The sequence below is a fragment of the Eptatretus burgeri genome, chromosome 10 (assembly GCF_056783735.1).
Source record: "Eptatretus burgeri isolate ZD-2024b chromosome 10, Ebu_testis_v1, whole genome shotgun sequence".
NCBI classification, from domain to species: domain Eukaryota; kingdom Metazoa; phylum Chordata; class Myxini; order Myxiniformes; family Myxinidae; genus Eptatretus; species Eptatretus burgeri.
In genome coordinates, this window is record NC_140970.1 from 106,100,859 (window position 1) to 106,115,993 (window position 15,135).

Genomic DNA, 15,135 nt, shown 5'->3' on the forward strand with positions numbered 1-15,135 from the left:
TCTGCTTTGACTCCGAGCTGGAAGCACTAAATAAATAAACAAACCATGGAGTGACAAATGGTGGTGTCAGGTTGATCTTTTTATAGTATTTTTTCCCTTGAACATTGTTCTCTTTATGATGTGACAATTCATTGTCTTGTGTAAAACTTGTGACAGCGGTTGTAATCTGAATAGACATTGATGTTTAGCCTGTGGTTTGTTTGAGGAGGGAACTCGTAATACAGATATAATGGCAATTTCCAGATTGACAAAATGTGTCTGTGACATCTGATCACGTGGTATCGCTTTTGTCGGGATGTTTTTACCTCTGGAACCGAAGGTCGAAGGAGGTTATGTTTTTACCCCTTTCTGTCTGTCTGTCTGTCTGTCTGTTTGTGTGCAGGATATCTCAAAAAGTTGTGCACGGATCCGGATGAAATTTAGTGGACAGGTTGGGTGTGTGACAAGGACGAACTGATTATATTTTGGTGAAGATCCAGATCCGGATCCGCCTATTAGAATATTTTAAGTGATTCTTCACGATTGAGAGATAGGGCCAAAAACGATGTGGCATGATGTCTTGAAAGTTGTGGACAGATTCGGACAAAACTTGGTGGGCAGGTTGGGTGTGTCCATCCATCCATTGGGACCATACTCTGTGCAGAGCGTTGGTGCTGCCTCAGCAGTCTCCTTGGCTATTGGGCACAATTCTGGAGGGGTCGCCACTCCGACACAGTATACCAGCAAGCTGGCACTCATTTTGCTGACCTCGGAAGGATGACGGGCAGAGTCAACCGCACCTGGTATTAATTCAACAGCTGAATGGGATTTGTATTCAGGATCGAAGGATCCCAAGCCCACCACTCTAACCATTAAGCCAACACCAGGCATTTGGATGTGTAACGAGGAAGAATAGTTTCATTTTTGGTGAAGATCCGAATCTGGATCTGGATACGAGTTATTTAATTTCAAAGTGATTCGTCACCATTGAGAGATGGGGCCAAAAACGATATGTAGCGTGATATTTCAAAAATGGATTGGACCCAATATGTTCTTGTGGATCAGACGTTGCGTGGTGAAGGTATCCACTCTACCGAGTGCCCTTCTAGTTTTTGTTTTGTTACCTATTGCAGTTTACCCATTGAGCTTCAGATTTACGTGAACGTTTTCCCTGAACCAGGTTCGAATGGAAGGCTGTCTTAATTCCGAGCTCTGTGACTTCCTTCATTCTTACAGTCAAAGCATTGTGATCAACAGAACTCTGTGCTCTCTTCATGGAGTCTGGAGTGCCCCAAGGGCCAAGGCAGTCATGAGCCTTGTCTTGTTCCTCATCTGGATAAATGACCTCTGATGCTGTGGTAAATGCTCCAATCCTTTTTGCGGACTCCACATTGGTCCGTACTGTAATCCATCCCACTGGCAGGCATACAGCAGCTGCATCACATTCTGCAGACATGGAATTGATTAGATGCTGGTCGAATAAATGGAATACGTTCTTCCATCCTGAAAAAATCTGTCGCTCTAAAGCTCTCAACATTGTTCGCAACTCCCGTGATGAGGGCAGACCACAAGGTCTATTGTTCTCATTTCACAGGCAGGTCGGTGGTCAATCTTTTTTTTTATTGCTTTTCCTCTGCTCTCAGTAATCCCACTCCTATATATATATATACTACAGGATGCACACATTCTTTCATTATAACCCCCTGCTCGTTAAACTTCCATAATCCAGCCTGACTGCCCACCTCTGCAGTCTTTTGTTCCTGTCTTTTCCCATCTGTGAAATTGGGGCATTTTACCTCCCCTCTCCCCCTCTCGGTCTTCTATTTTCCTGTTTCTCCATACCTCCATACCTTCATTTATATCCAACTCTTTCCCATTGCCCCACTACCAGTTCATACCCTTCATCTCCTTGCTCTTCTGTGAACCTAAATCCTGAAAAAGAAAATGACAAAATAAAAAATTCCATTTAGTGAGTGCAACAATGACATGTTCAATTTGTCTATTGCTTCTAATTCCTTGTAATTCATATTTATGTACATCAATGTCTTTTTCCCATCTGGGATTTATGTATGATGTCTACGATCAGACCTCGATTAATGTAGAGGGGAAAAAAAAAACAAAAAAACAACAACCCACACACCCACACCCACACGACAACAGGATGGTACAGAGTTAGCACACTTACCTTTGAGCTGTCTAGACATAATTTGATTTCCTGCATGGCCTTAAACTTGTGGATTGGTGCTTCACAGGAAGGGCATTTTATCACAGTGTGTTGTCTCTGCTCGTATAAGTTGGACATTAAAGGTGCTCCCATTGGCACATCAAGGAATGCTTGACATCTGCTCGGATGTTAAAGATGCGGCGGTGTCTTTCATAAAGAGTCCTGCCATCTTCGTTCAACCTTCTGGACTGACCATTTGGTTCATGAGAGAGTTAGGCCAAAAGCTTTCCGTCGACGCAACCAGCAATAAGGTGGGAATGGGCAGTAAAATAAAATAATAAAGATCGTTTACATTTGCATTTACATGTACAAACACACAACACTTGTTTTTTTTTTTCTCACCTGTGTGCTGTGAATGTCTGGTTTTCAAAGGGGTTTATTGTTTCACATAACTGCTTGTCCCACGTTGGCAGTAGGATTTGGCAGTGTGGCAGCAATTGGCTGCCTTGCTGAATCGGCTTTCCAACCCATTTTGGCACCGACGGACTCCACTTTGCATTCTTTCCTGTTCAGCTTCTTTTTGTTGAGTTATTCGAGAATTCTGCCGTTTGCAGTGAAATTTTTGACATCCCATAATCGTGATGGCCAGTTGCTTTAATGAAACGGATATATTAATATGCTCAATTTCCTGGTTCGTTCTTTGTGTGCAGTATGATTCTCGCTCTTTTGCTCTGGTTTTGTTGTATCAACAATTTGCTTTCATTCTCAGCTGCAATGAAAGTGTTGACATCTCATAATTGTGGATACTTGCTTAATGAGACAACGCAAACAATTGGGTGGATCGAGTGGTGAACGATGATCATCTCGGTCTGTAAATAAGTCTTTCATATTGGTGATTTGTGCAGCAAAGTTTAACCTTCAACCTAATTGTTCATTGTATGTCAATGGGATGCTCAAAAGCTTGCAATTAGCTCTGCAGGGAGGTCCATATATTTTGTTATGCGCGTGAATTTTTACCTCCTCTCGCAAAGGTGGTCGGAGATTGTTTTCACCCCTGTCTGTTTGTCCGTCTTTGTGAACAGGATATCTCAAAAAGTTGACGGATTTGGACGAAATTTTGTGGACAGGTTGTGGGTGACAAGGACGAATTGATTAGATTTTGGTGAAGATCCGGATCCAGATCTGACAGCTGGAATTTTAAAAGTGATTCTTCACCATTGAGCGATAGGGCCAAAATTGATATATAGCACGATATCTCAAAGTTGTGGATGAGTTTGTTAGATGAAAATAACAAGCTGATTCGATTTTAGGTTCAGGTCCGGATCCAGATCTGGCCAATCGGTGGGATACAAAATGAACACTGTTCTGCCTGGCGGAGGTAAGCGCTCCATTGAGTGCCGTTCTTGTTTTAATGTTATGTATTGCTATTGTTTTTAATTTTTTTTTTTTTTTTTTTTTTACAAACCGTCCTCGTGAACATGATTGACAGGCAAATTGTCAACTTTCATTTCCACTGATTGATAATATAATATAGGTGGATTGCAGAGGTAGAGGGATGTGGAGAGGAAGAAAATTGTGCGACCGATTCTGCAAAGTGAGATTCATTTGGGCAGTAGTCAGTTGAATTAGAACAGCTACTCAAAATCAGCTCTTGCTGAACACGACATCTTCATATCACTTATCCCACCATCTGTTTATGGGGCCTCTGCATCACCTCGTGGATATCTGTGAAACGGAATGAATGAGGGTGTTGCAGGAAGTAAAGAAACTTGATAATTTAAACCTACAGTGGTGTGCAAAAGTAAGAGTCCACTTAAATCGATGCCAATCTTTCTCGTATCACGATTTCACACACAAATTTATCATTATTTTGAAGATATGTATCCACATTGTTTATTGACTGACACTTTGTCTTAACACAATAAATAAAGGATTAATACATTTGAGAGAAAGATAAAATTTACGTGAGCAGTCTGACTATCCTCTGGAGTTCATTACAACACTGTTGGGAAGAGATTGACTCGAACATAATCCATAAACTAATTAAATCAATCACAGATGGAGTTTTGGGGGTCACACTGATAATTATTGATTTTATGGAAAGACAGATTTGATTTTACTCATGCAATTATTATATCCATAAGATTTCATGGAAATCCCTTGAAAGTGCTCTTGGTTTCATATGCCAATGATTTATTTCATCACATGTCGATTAATAAATTTCTTACTGGACTCGTGCTTTTTGCACCACACAGCATGTCAATGTGTCTTTTGTAAAACACTTGCATTTGAAAGCTTTCTTGCTTGAGTGCGAATGATTCCAGGTGACTTATTATTATTTTTTATTATTATTATTATTATTATTATCATTATTATTATTATTGCATTGACAGGATAAGGAGAGTTGAGCCCTTTGCACTTCTCAGGTAGTTCTGACATCGCCTGGAGGTATGTTTTGGGTCGTTATCTTGCTGTAGGATGAACCCCTGACCAACTAGGCGTAGACCAGAGGGTATTGCACGGCGCTGCAAAATGCTGTGGTCGCTCTTTTGGTTCAGGGTGACAGTCACTCTGTACAAGTCGCCGACTCTGAATCCAGCAAAAGAGCCACAGATAATCACACTTCCTCCTCCATGTTTGACAGTTTGTGTCACACACTGAGGAACCATCCTTTCACCTACTCGACGGCGTACAAAAACCCTGCGTGATGAACCGAAGATTTCAGATTTTGATTCATCGGTCCATGAGACCCTCTTCCACTTTTCAGTAGTCCACTGGCAGTGCTTCATGGCCCAGGCAAGCCTCTTTTTCTTATTTTGCCATCTTGGCAATGGCTTTCTTACTGCGATTCGACCTGTCAAACCTGCAGCTCGAAGTCTTCTCTTCACAGTTGAAACTGAGACTTCCTTACTTCGACCAGTGTTGAGCTATGCTTGAAGCTGCTGTCCTGTGAGCCGCCAATCACGCAAGCTGTTGACTCTCAGAAACTTGTCTTCTGATTGTGTTGTGGCTTTTGGTCTGCCAGACCTCTTCCTGTCAGTTTCCTCCAGTTTCCAAGTTCCTTTTGATGGTGCAGGAAACTGTACTCACTGACATCTTGGCTTCCTTTGCAATTTCTTGAAAGGAAAGACGTACACTTTTAAGGGTGAAATGGTCTGTCTGACTTCCTTTGTTAATTGTCTTTTTCTCGCCATTATGATGGCAATATACTACTTCCTGCAGTGCAATATTGTCCAAATAATGCTTCTGAGGGTGAAGGAACACAGTCTTTTCCAACACTGCTTTTATACAGACAGAGGGTTTGTAACTAATCAACAAAAGTTGGGACACCTATAGGAATTGTTTGCATCAACTTTCGAGGCTTAATTTACTTCCATTGCTGCAGAACAGCTGCAGTTGCTAACCCATTACTTGTTCCCTGAAAAGGGCCTTTTTTAACAACTCTGAAATTTACATTATTTTTCAGTTTTTGGTGACATAAACTTCTTTTTTTTAACCTCTGGCAGTTTACCGTTTAGCTTTGTACCATTTCAGGTTATTTACTGGACTTGAACTGCTTACATTTCAGTAAAAAATGAAAAATGGGGGTGTTCTAAAACTTTTGACCGGGAGAGTACTTTCTCAACAACCCCCTTGAAGAGGTTTAGTCAGTCAAGCTCTTGTGTCTCACTCTCAGCCATGATCTCTCTCTTGTGCCAACCACATTTCAAATTTGGCCTCCAAAGGTAGATGCTGACTGGGCATCTATCATCCAAAGTTCTTCCTTGGCACACCTGAGCTCCTATCCACCTACAAGGCTTTCATACACAGCTTGATGGAGTACTGATCTCCCCTCTGAGCTGGATCCCATGCTTCACATCTTGTTCAGCTTAACTCTGTGGAAACCAAGGCTTTCATGATCATTGGAATCTCTCGCGATGAATCTGAGTCTATGGGCTTATCACTTTGCCATTGATGACAGGTTGGTGGTCTATATCTTCTTCCCCCTCCTTTCTGGTTTTGTATCCTCTACCCTCTCCATGGTTTGTCCCTACCCCCTCCCTAGGTATCGGTAGGACGCACACGGTCCACCAGGAGTCTTCTCCGAGGTAAACTACCCAATTCCAGAACCACTGCTTCCTTCCACTCATTTATTCTTCTGTGTTTTTTCCCACCTGTGCAATTAACTTCAACATCCTTTTCGATCTCATTCTTCCCTCCAGGTCTTTAAAACAGCTGTTCACCACCATCTCAAGTGATCCCCCATCCAAACCCATGATATTTTCTCCACCCGCTAAACCACCCCACAACCCCTCCCAAAATTTTGTTTATTTATTTATTTATTTATTTATTTATTTTTTTTGTATACCTTGGTCGAGGCTCGTATGAGAGCTAACACACAACTCACAGCAAGGAGGCATGAGACAAGAGGGGCGGGAGTGGAAGGGACAAATCATTGGGGAACAGACACAGGTGAACTGTGGAAGGGAGAGGGATGGGGATGGGACGGGGAACATGGCGAGGAGAAGATGGACATTACAGGGACTTTCAGGAAGGAAAGCAGGAGAATTGAAGGAAGTGGGCTTGGGTGGATTATCGGGGGTAGAAAAGATCGAGGATTTGGATGGGGGAAGATAAGAGGTGGTGGTGAACAGCTGTTTTGAAAGCCTGGAGGGAAGAATGGGAAAGAATAGAGTGAGGAAGTTTATTCCAAAGGTGGGAAAAAGAGGAATGAAAGAGTGAAGATGAGCAGTGATTCGTGATTTTGGTAGTTTTACCAGAAGGGGGTTGTTGGCGGACCTTGAGCGCCCTGTGGAAATGTGGTTGGGACAAATCGCAGAGAGAGCAGGGGGGCAAGGCTGGAGAGGAGTCGGTAGAAGACAGAAAGACCACCGACCAACCTGCGGTGATTGAGTGAGAGGCCCAAAGACTCAGCTTCATTGCGGGAGATGCCAATGATCTTAAAAGCCCTGGTTTCGACAGCGTGAAGTCGAGAAAGGTGGGAGGCAGGAGCACCAGCCCAGAGGGGAGAGCAGTACTCCATCAGGCTACGGACAAAAGCTTTGTAAGTGGTCAGGAGCTCAAGAGGGCCGAGGAAGGACTTTGCACGACGGAGGATTCCCAGTCGGCGACTGGCTTTTGAGGCAAGGTTGGAAATGTGACTTTCCCAGGAAAGGTCATGGCAGATAGTGAGACCCAGAAGCTTGAAAGAAAAGACTTCTTCCAGAGGATTGTTGAGAAAGTGGATGGGGAGGTTTTGTAAACGGTCCTTTCGAAGAGACATAGTGAGAGTGTGAGATTTGTGTGGATTGAAAGACATGTTCCACGTGTTGGACCAGTTTGTGATTTTATCCAGATCTGCAGTGAGCGAAGAAGCTGCTGCTTGCCGGTCTGAGGGATGACAGATGGTGCGGCAGAGGGTGGAGTCATCGGCAAAGAGAAATAGAGGATTTTCCAGAGAGTCCGAGAGATCATTGATGAAAACCAGAAAAAGAACAGGGCCCAGAACGCTACCTTGAGGAACTCCAGCCTGCACAGGAAGAGGGGATGAAAGAACTCCATTTAGGGCCACACGTTGACTGCGACAGGAGAGGAAGTCTGCGAGCCATGAGTGGAGATGGCCTTGAATACCATGGGAAGAGAGTTTGGTGAGTAGGGCAGGGTGCCAGACTGTGTCAAAAGCACGTGATATGTCCAGGGATACGGCTCGGATTTCCTGTCTGGCATTGAGGACCTCCATCCATTGATGGGAGAGCAGAAGCAGAATATCCAAGGTAGAGTGACCTGGTCTGAAACCAAATTGATGATTGGAAATCAAGCCATTGGAGAAGAGGAAGGATTTCATGTCTGAAGCGATGATGGATTCCATAACCTTGCTGATGATTGGGAGAAGGCTGATTGGTCTATAGTTACAGGGATCTGTTTTTGCACCTTTTTTATGCAGGGCAGTGATGTTAGCAGATTTCCAAGCAGATGGCAGATGACCTTGGGAAAATGAGAGGGTGAATAGAACAGAGAGAGGGTGAGCAAGAGCAGAAGAGCAGGCTTTGAGGACACGTGGGCTGATGCCGTCTGGACCAGTTGCAGAATCTGACTCGAGGTTTGAAAGCAAGCTCTCCACCTTGTCAGGAGAAAAGGATACAGAGTCCAGGGACAGTTGGGTGCGACTGGGTAAAGTGGGTAGAGATAGTGATGGGTTTAGGACACAAGATTTAGCTGCAAACACCGAGTTTAGACATTCAGCTTTATCACGTGTGGAATCAGCAGTGCGGCCATTTGAGGTAAGGGAGGGGATGGAGGGGGAACATACACCAGAAACAGATTTGATTAAACGCCACCAGGATTTTGAGGAGGGAGAGAGGTTTGAGAGTTCAGACTTGAGATGAGAAAGATGTTGTTTTCTGGCTCTCCTGAGGGTAGATACACACTTGTTCCGAGCTTTGTGGAAAGAACTGAGATTGCCCTCAGTTGGGTTTGCTTTCCATGAGGCAAAGGCAAGTTGTTTCAGGACAACTGCCTCGCCACAAGCTTCAGTAAACCAAGGGCGGGAGGAAGGGTAAGACAACTGAACACGAGAGGGGATAAATCTGTGCATGAGGGAGAGCAAGTTTCTTTGAAAGAATTCCCAGGATGAGTTGATGTTTGAGAAAGTAGTGATAGGAGACCAGTCTGTAAGTTTGATGGCTGCTCGGAGACCCTGCCAGTCGGCTTGAGTGAAATGCCAGACTCGACGGCGGTGAGGTGGTTCTCTGATAACAGCCAGAGAGATGTCCACTTTAACAAGGACGTGGTCAGAAGAACCAATTGGAGCAAAGGAAGAGCAGCAGATATTGTCAGGGAAATTTGTCAATTTATCCATCTTGTCCACTCCTTGCATTCTCCCATACCCCTCGCTGTTACCTGCATCCCTTGTTTATCCTTCTCTTACTACTTTCTCCCTCCACCCTGCTATTGTTGTGTTCCCTTTCTTGTGTTGTCCTTGCTCTACTATGAGCCTTGAATATGTGTAATTATATATATATATATATATATATATATATATATATATATATATATATATATATGTATGTATATATATGTATATATATATATATATATATATATATATATATATATATATATATATATATATATATATATAATATACATGTGCCAGTGTACGGTTTTGTACAATTCCTGTGAGTCTCCACGGTTGTTGGCTTGTGCATTTGCAACAGACTAGCTCCACAGCTTGTATATCTATATATTATAACGGATTCAGGGTTCACCATGAGAGGGACTTCTCGGACTCTTCCTGTACCGCGGATAAGTCCGCAGCCCGTCAGGGTGTTGAGCAACTATGGACGCTGATTGATATCGCCAAACCTGGCAGGGTCCTTGCTCAAACTCTGTTACCTTTTCCTTGGTTTGGCAACACAAAATGGGGTACGTACCCTCAATGTCCACCCATCTAGTTATTATGTATGGCCGATCGCAATCCTGAGTATGCACTGGCTAATTGGAGAGCCAATCAATGGAGCAGAACTTCCCGTCTACCTGGTCTTGCATGCTAAGCCAAGCCAATGGAGGAAAAGACGAAGCAAGCACGGTTGGAAACAGTTAATAGTTCAACAAGCACATTTATTTACAAACACAACCAAGCACTCAATGTAATCAGTGGCAAGTATTTACAAGTACATTAAACAATCAAGAGGCACAGATAGAACAGATTCTAACCCTTAGCACTTATTCCTCTTCTGCAGTCTTGTTAATTTACACACAACATGGTGCCAGCAGAATCATTTCAAGGAAACATAGATGGGAAGGAAAGAAGACCGAGTTGGAGCAAGCAATTGGGTCGGCATTTCACTCACCTTGGCACGGATGTGTGCCAATCCCGAAAGGGGAAGAGAATGAGGAAGAAAAAGTGAAATCCAAGTAAGAGCAGCATGTTCTGTGCAAGCCATGGAGTAAACGTGAGGGTGCGAATGTAAACCTCACCCAGGCGGGTGAAGACGTCAATTGTTGATGGCTCTTCCAACAGTTCTGCTCTTGTGAGTCGAGGTTGATGTACAGAGATTCTTCGAGGCGAGCAAGACAGATGGTGTATGTCAGTGATGGAGCTGTCTTCCCACGCTGTGGACCTCGTGGCTCTCTTGCTCTCTCACCTTTGCCCCCACGCACGCCTGGTCACAATGCCACCTGCCCAGTGCTACTTGGTCCAGTCTTGGCACAGCTTGTCCCAGCTCCAGCATGATTGGTTATGGTAGGCGACTTTTTCTCAGCACGAACAGGCAGGCAGCTTCTTACTCATGTCCCCAGTGCATTCCAACAGCCATGAATGGTCTGGTGTTCTGCCCTTTAAATCAATTGAGCGGGGTGAAGACTCGAGGAATCAAAACTCATGGGAATTGGAGTTCCTGGGAGAAAAGTCATGGCTTGACCTTCGACATGCGACGGCGCATTCTCATTGGCTCACCAGCCAATGCCTCCTTTTCTTTAAATCGTCTGAGACCGAGTCGACTCTGCTTCCTCCTTAATGGGTTTTCCCGCCTAGTGCATTTGAAAGGAACGTTGTTATCTCCTCCATCGTCTGAAATGTGGTTGTGTGTGGTGCTTTGTCTTGTAGTGTTTTGTGTTGTGCTGTATGCGAGGGTTAATAAAAAAGGGAATTTGTTACGAATAATAGGTTTGCACCCAATTATGTACTTGGTGAATGTTAAATGGTAATTTGGGAAAGAGAAGGAATCAAATTGTACTGTGTGGAATATGAAATGGCAACCACCCCCTGGCACAAATGCTCCAGTTAGAACTATAGTATATGAGTGTTATACTATAGTTGGCAAAAGGTCTGACTGCAGAGAATTGCCAAAGCAATGCTATTTTTTCCTTGGCCGTGTATGAGCCATGAATAAAAAGAGGATTTGACAGGAGAATAAAGTAATAACATGAGGGGTATTCAGACTAAGGAAGAAAACCAATCTAAACCCACAATGCATTTGTCCCACTCCCCTCTCGACAACAGGTGTTTTTTTTTGGGGGGGGGGCCTGTCTGGGCATCATATTAACGATATAACTGACTGGGGAACTCTCCGTGTCACAGATGTTCGATCACCTGGGGGCCGGTTTCATTCATAACCATATGTATATAACAAGGCAATCTGTGACCTGGTAGAACTATTCCTCTCAAACCCCCCCAGACCTGCTCTTTTTTTGTCATTATTTTGCAATGTGTAATCTTTGTAATGTGGGTCAAGGCCTGTTTGAAGCATTTTGTGGAAACTTTATTGATCAGTGTTGCAAGCTCTGCTGGCCAGACAACAAGACTGGCATCATATTACGATTGTGTTCTTTGTGGGGGAAAACATGTAAGAGGTAAAAGTTTAGAAATGTGATTTAAAGCTCCATGAGATTATAATGAGCTCAATGTTCAAGACTTGATTTTTTTGTGTTGTTGTTGTTGGTCTCTGTCTCTGTCTGTGTCTCTGTCTGTGTCTGTCTGTGTGTCTGTGTCTGTGTCTGTGTCTGTGTCTGTGTCTGTGTCTGTGTCTGTGTCTGTGTCTGTGTCTGTGTCTGTGTCTGTGTCTGTGTCTGTCTCTGTGTCTGTCTCTGTGTCTGTCTCTGTGTCTGTCTCTGTGTCTGTCTCTGTGTCTGTCTCTGTGTCTGTCTCTGTCTCTGTCTCTGTCTCTGTCTCTGTCTCTGTCTCTGTCTCTGTCTCTGTCTCTGTGTCTGTGTCTGTGTCTGTCTCTGTGTCTGTCTCTGTGTCTGTCTCTGTCTCTGTCTCTGTCTCTGTCTCTGTCTCTGTCTCTGTCTCTGTCTCTGTCTCTGTCTATTTTCTCTGTCTGTCTGTTTCTCTGTCTGTCTCTGTCTCTCTGTCTGTTTCTCTGTCTGTCTCTGTCTCTGTCTGTTTCTCTGTCTCTGTCTGTCTCTGTCTCTGTCTGTTTCTCTGTCTCTGTCTGTCTCTGTCTCTGTCTGTTTCTCTGTCTCTGTCTCTGTCTCTCTGTCTGTTTCTCTGTCTGTCTCTGTCTCTCTGTCTGTTTCTCTGTCTGTCTCTGTGTCTCTCTGTCTGTTTCTCTGTCTGTCTCTGTCTCTCTGTCTGTTTCTCTGTCTGTCTCTGTCTCTCTGTCTGTTTCTCTGTCTGTCTCTGTCTCTCTGTCTGTCTCTGTCTCTCTGTCTGTTTCTCTGTCTGTCTCTGTCTGTTTCTCTGTCTGTCTCTGTCTCTCTGTCTGTTTCTCTGTCTGTCTCTGTCTCTCTGTCTGTTTCTCTGTCTGTCTCTGTCTCTCTGTCTGTGTCTCTGTCTCTCTGTCTGTTTCTCTGTCTGTCTCTGTCTCTCTGTCTGTGTCTCTGTCTCTCTGTCTGTCTCTCTGTCTGTCTCTGTCTCTCTGTCTGTTTCTCTGTCTGTCTCTGTCTGTTTCTCTGTCCGTCCTCTCTCTGTCTCTGTCTCTCTCCTTATAGTTATTGTTTTAGGGTTTGCAATTTCAGATCCAATTATGTTTGGAATGCACATTTGGTTTGCTCCAAATTGAAAGCCAATTGGCACACATGTTACTGAATTTTTCAAGAAATTACATTATGTGTGTATACTGAAATCCAATCAATAAGTGATGAAACTGGTCTGGCAGCTGAGGGGGTGTGTTGCTTTGGGATTTTCATGTGTGTACTATTTTAGAATGTCTTTATAGCTGTGGAGGATCTCTGGGAAGGTTTTGAAACAGCATAGCACTTACCTTGCGGAGGCCTTCTTGGTTGCTTCATGCAGCAGTTTTGGCTTGAGGAACATGAGCGGTGTTAATTTAGTTTGTATGTATGTATGTATGTATATATATATATATATATATATATATATATATATATATATATATATATATATATATATAAAAATATCTTCTTCTTCTTTCGGCTGCTCCCGTGAGGGGTCGCCACAGCGGATCATCCGTATGATCCGCATAGTGATTTGGCACATGTTTTACGCCGGATGCCCTTCCTGACGCAACCCTGGTCACCTCTTACGACACAGGGATAAGGTACACCTATTTTAACCGGGGTAGACACCGGCCCAGTATACTGGTACTCATTTTGCCGACCTTGGAAGGATGACAGGCTGAGTCAACCCCCTGGTGTATTAATTCAGTGGCCCAACGGGGCTTGAACTCAGGACCTCTTGGATCCCAAGCCGCTGCCCTTACCACTGCGCCAACACCAGGATACACACACACACACACACACACACACACACACACACACACACACACACACACACACACACACACACACACACACACACACACACACACACACACATACACACACATACACACACACACACACTATATGAACTGGGCGTAGTGGCATGCGCCTGTAATCCGGCTACTCGGAGGCTTGGGTTGAGGATCGCTTGAGGACGGGTGCTATGAGAGGGTCAGGGCACCCCAGAATCATGGCGAAACCCAATCCTTATCCCTGTGTCGTAAGAGGCGACCAGGGTTGCGTCAGGAAGGGCATCCGGCGTAAAACCTGTGCCAAATCAGTATGCAGATCATTACGGATGATCCGCTGTGGCGACCCCTAACGGTGCCAGCCGAAAGACGAACAACAACATTATATATATATATATATATATATATATATATATATATATATATATATATATATATATATATATATATATGTATGTATGTATGTATGTATGTATATATATATATATCGCAGACGGGCTGTTAAGCTAATTCTCGACCCAGTTGTGGTGCATGGGCAGTTAAGAGCGGCCAGCCAGGATGGCCGAGCGGTTTTTTTGGAGGAGGCAGACACATGTTCCCCGGAGATTATGGCGCACATTTGGCACTGGCGGAGTGATTGAACAGATTGATGCACAGCACAAATTGGGTGTATACTCGAACCCCATGACAAATACACAGACACAGCAACTTAAAATAAACGTGTGATTTATTGAAAATATAAATATTCACAAGGATAAATCATTAATAATACATGAAGTAAACTAAAGTTTAAGTCGAGGTGCCTTGTCACACGGATTCTAATACAAACAAGGGCAAACAAAAGAAAACAAAATCCTCCCTATATTCTGGCACTTAGTTTGGTCCAGAGATAGTCTTTATAGAACTTTGGAATTGAAGCGCTTCGTTCTGCACAGGTAGACGCACCTAAAAATGGTGCTGAGCTGCTCTGTTGCAGCAGGAATCGTACGTGAGGTAATTCGTTAGTGGTATTCAACACCAAGGCTCAGAGATCGCTGGCGGCTTCCTCGTCAATCGCATTTGCCGATATGCTCTCTGCAGAATGGCACCTTTCCCTTCGGAGACATGCACGAGGCTTCGGGGTACGTGTCTCACGACCAGCCAAGAGTCCAAGGCCAGAATCTTGCTTAGTACGTGAGCCAATTCACAGCACGACACGAGAATCACACAGCAATTTTGTCGTGCAGAGAGGAGAGCAAAGGAAGATCCTCCGTCCCAGCCATGTTCCTCTCATAACTACCGTCTCCTTCAAAGCTCACCCTTCTTCCACCTCTGGGCATGGCTTGCTCAAACAAAACCCCGGGAAGGCGGGGCCTCTGCCTGCTCGGCACACCTGGCTCGCTTGTTGTTATGGTGGTGGTTGTTATAAAAACGCAACTCCTTCATTGCTGGCTTGTAAATACAAAAACGTGGGAATCGGCCACAGGGGGCAATTACATACTTGGGGAAATTATCCTTAATCCCTGTCTAATTAACACCGCACTAACCCCCCCCCCCCCATCTGGTGACACGTAACACTGAAGCTGTTTCCCTACTTCATTATATTGAGATGTCTCCGACACTTCCATGGACCAAACAACTCGATACCATCCTTAATTTTCCGATTAAATTCCTCCATCTACCCCCACAACTGTAATTGTGTGTGTATGTGTGTGTATATATATATATATATATTCTAAGTTTCATGGGAAAACTTGTACTACTCCATAAACTGGTAATAGGTGAATGAATGCTGATTAAATATAGATGGCAAAAATGCATAACTTTCTTCTTGGTGTT

The 15,135-nt window shown here is 43.9% G+C and overlaps 1 protein-coding gene across 8 annotated transcripts in view; it reads left to right on the forward strand.

Moving 5' to 3' along the window:
- The window catches only part of LOC147019375 (progesterone receptor-like), a 315,415-nt gene that overhangs the window by 4,273 nt on the left and 296,007 nt on the right, over nt 1-15,135 (forward strand). The window contains exon 2 of one of the 8 annotated variants that reach the window (XM_085899849.1): nt 3,454-3,521. The exons of the other annotated variants lie outside the window; for them this stretch is intronic. The gene's annotated coding sequence lies outside the window, so the exon portion shown is untranslated. The remainder of the gene's footprint in view (nt 1-3,453; nt 3,522-15,135) is intronic. 8 annotated transcript variants of the gene reach the window in all.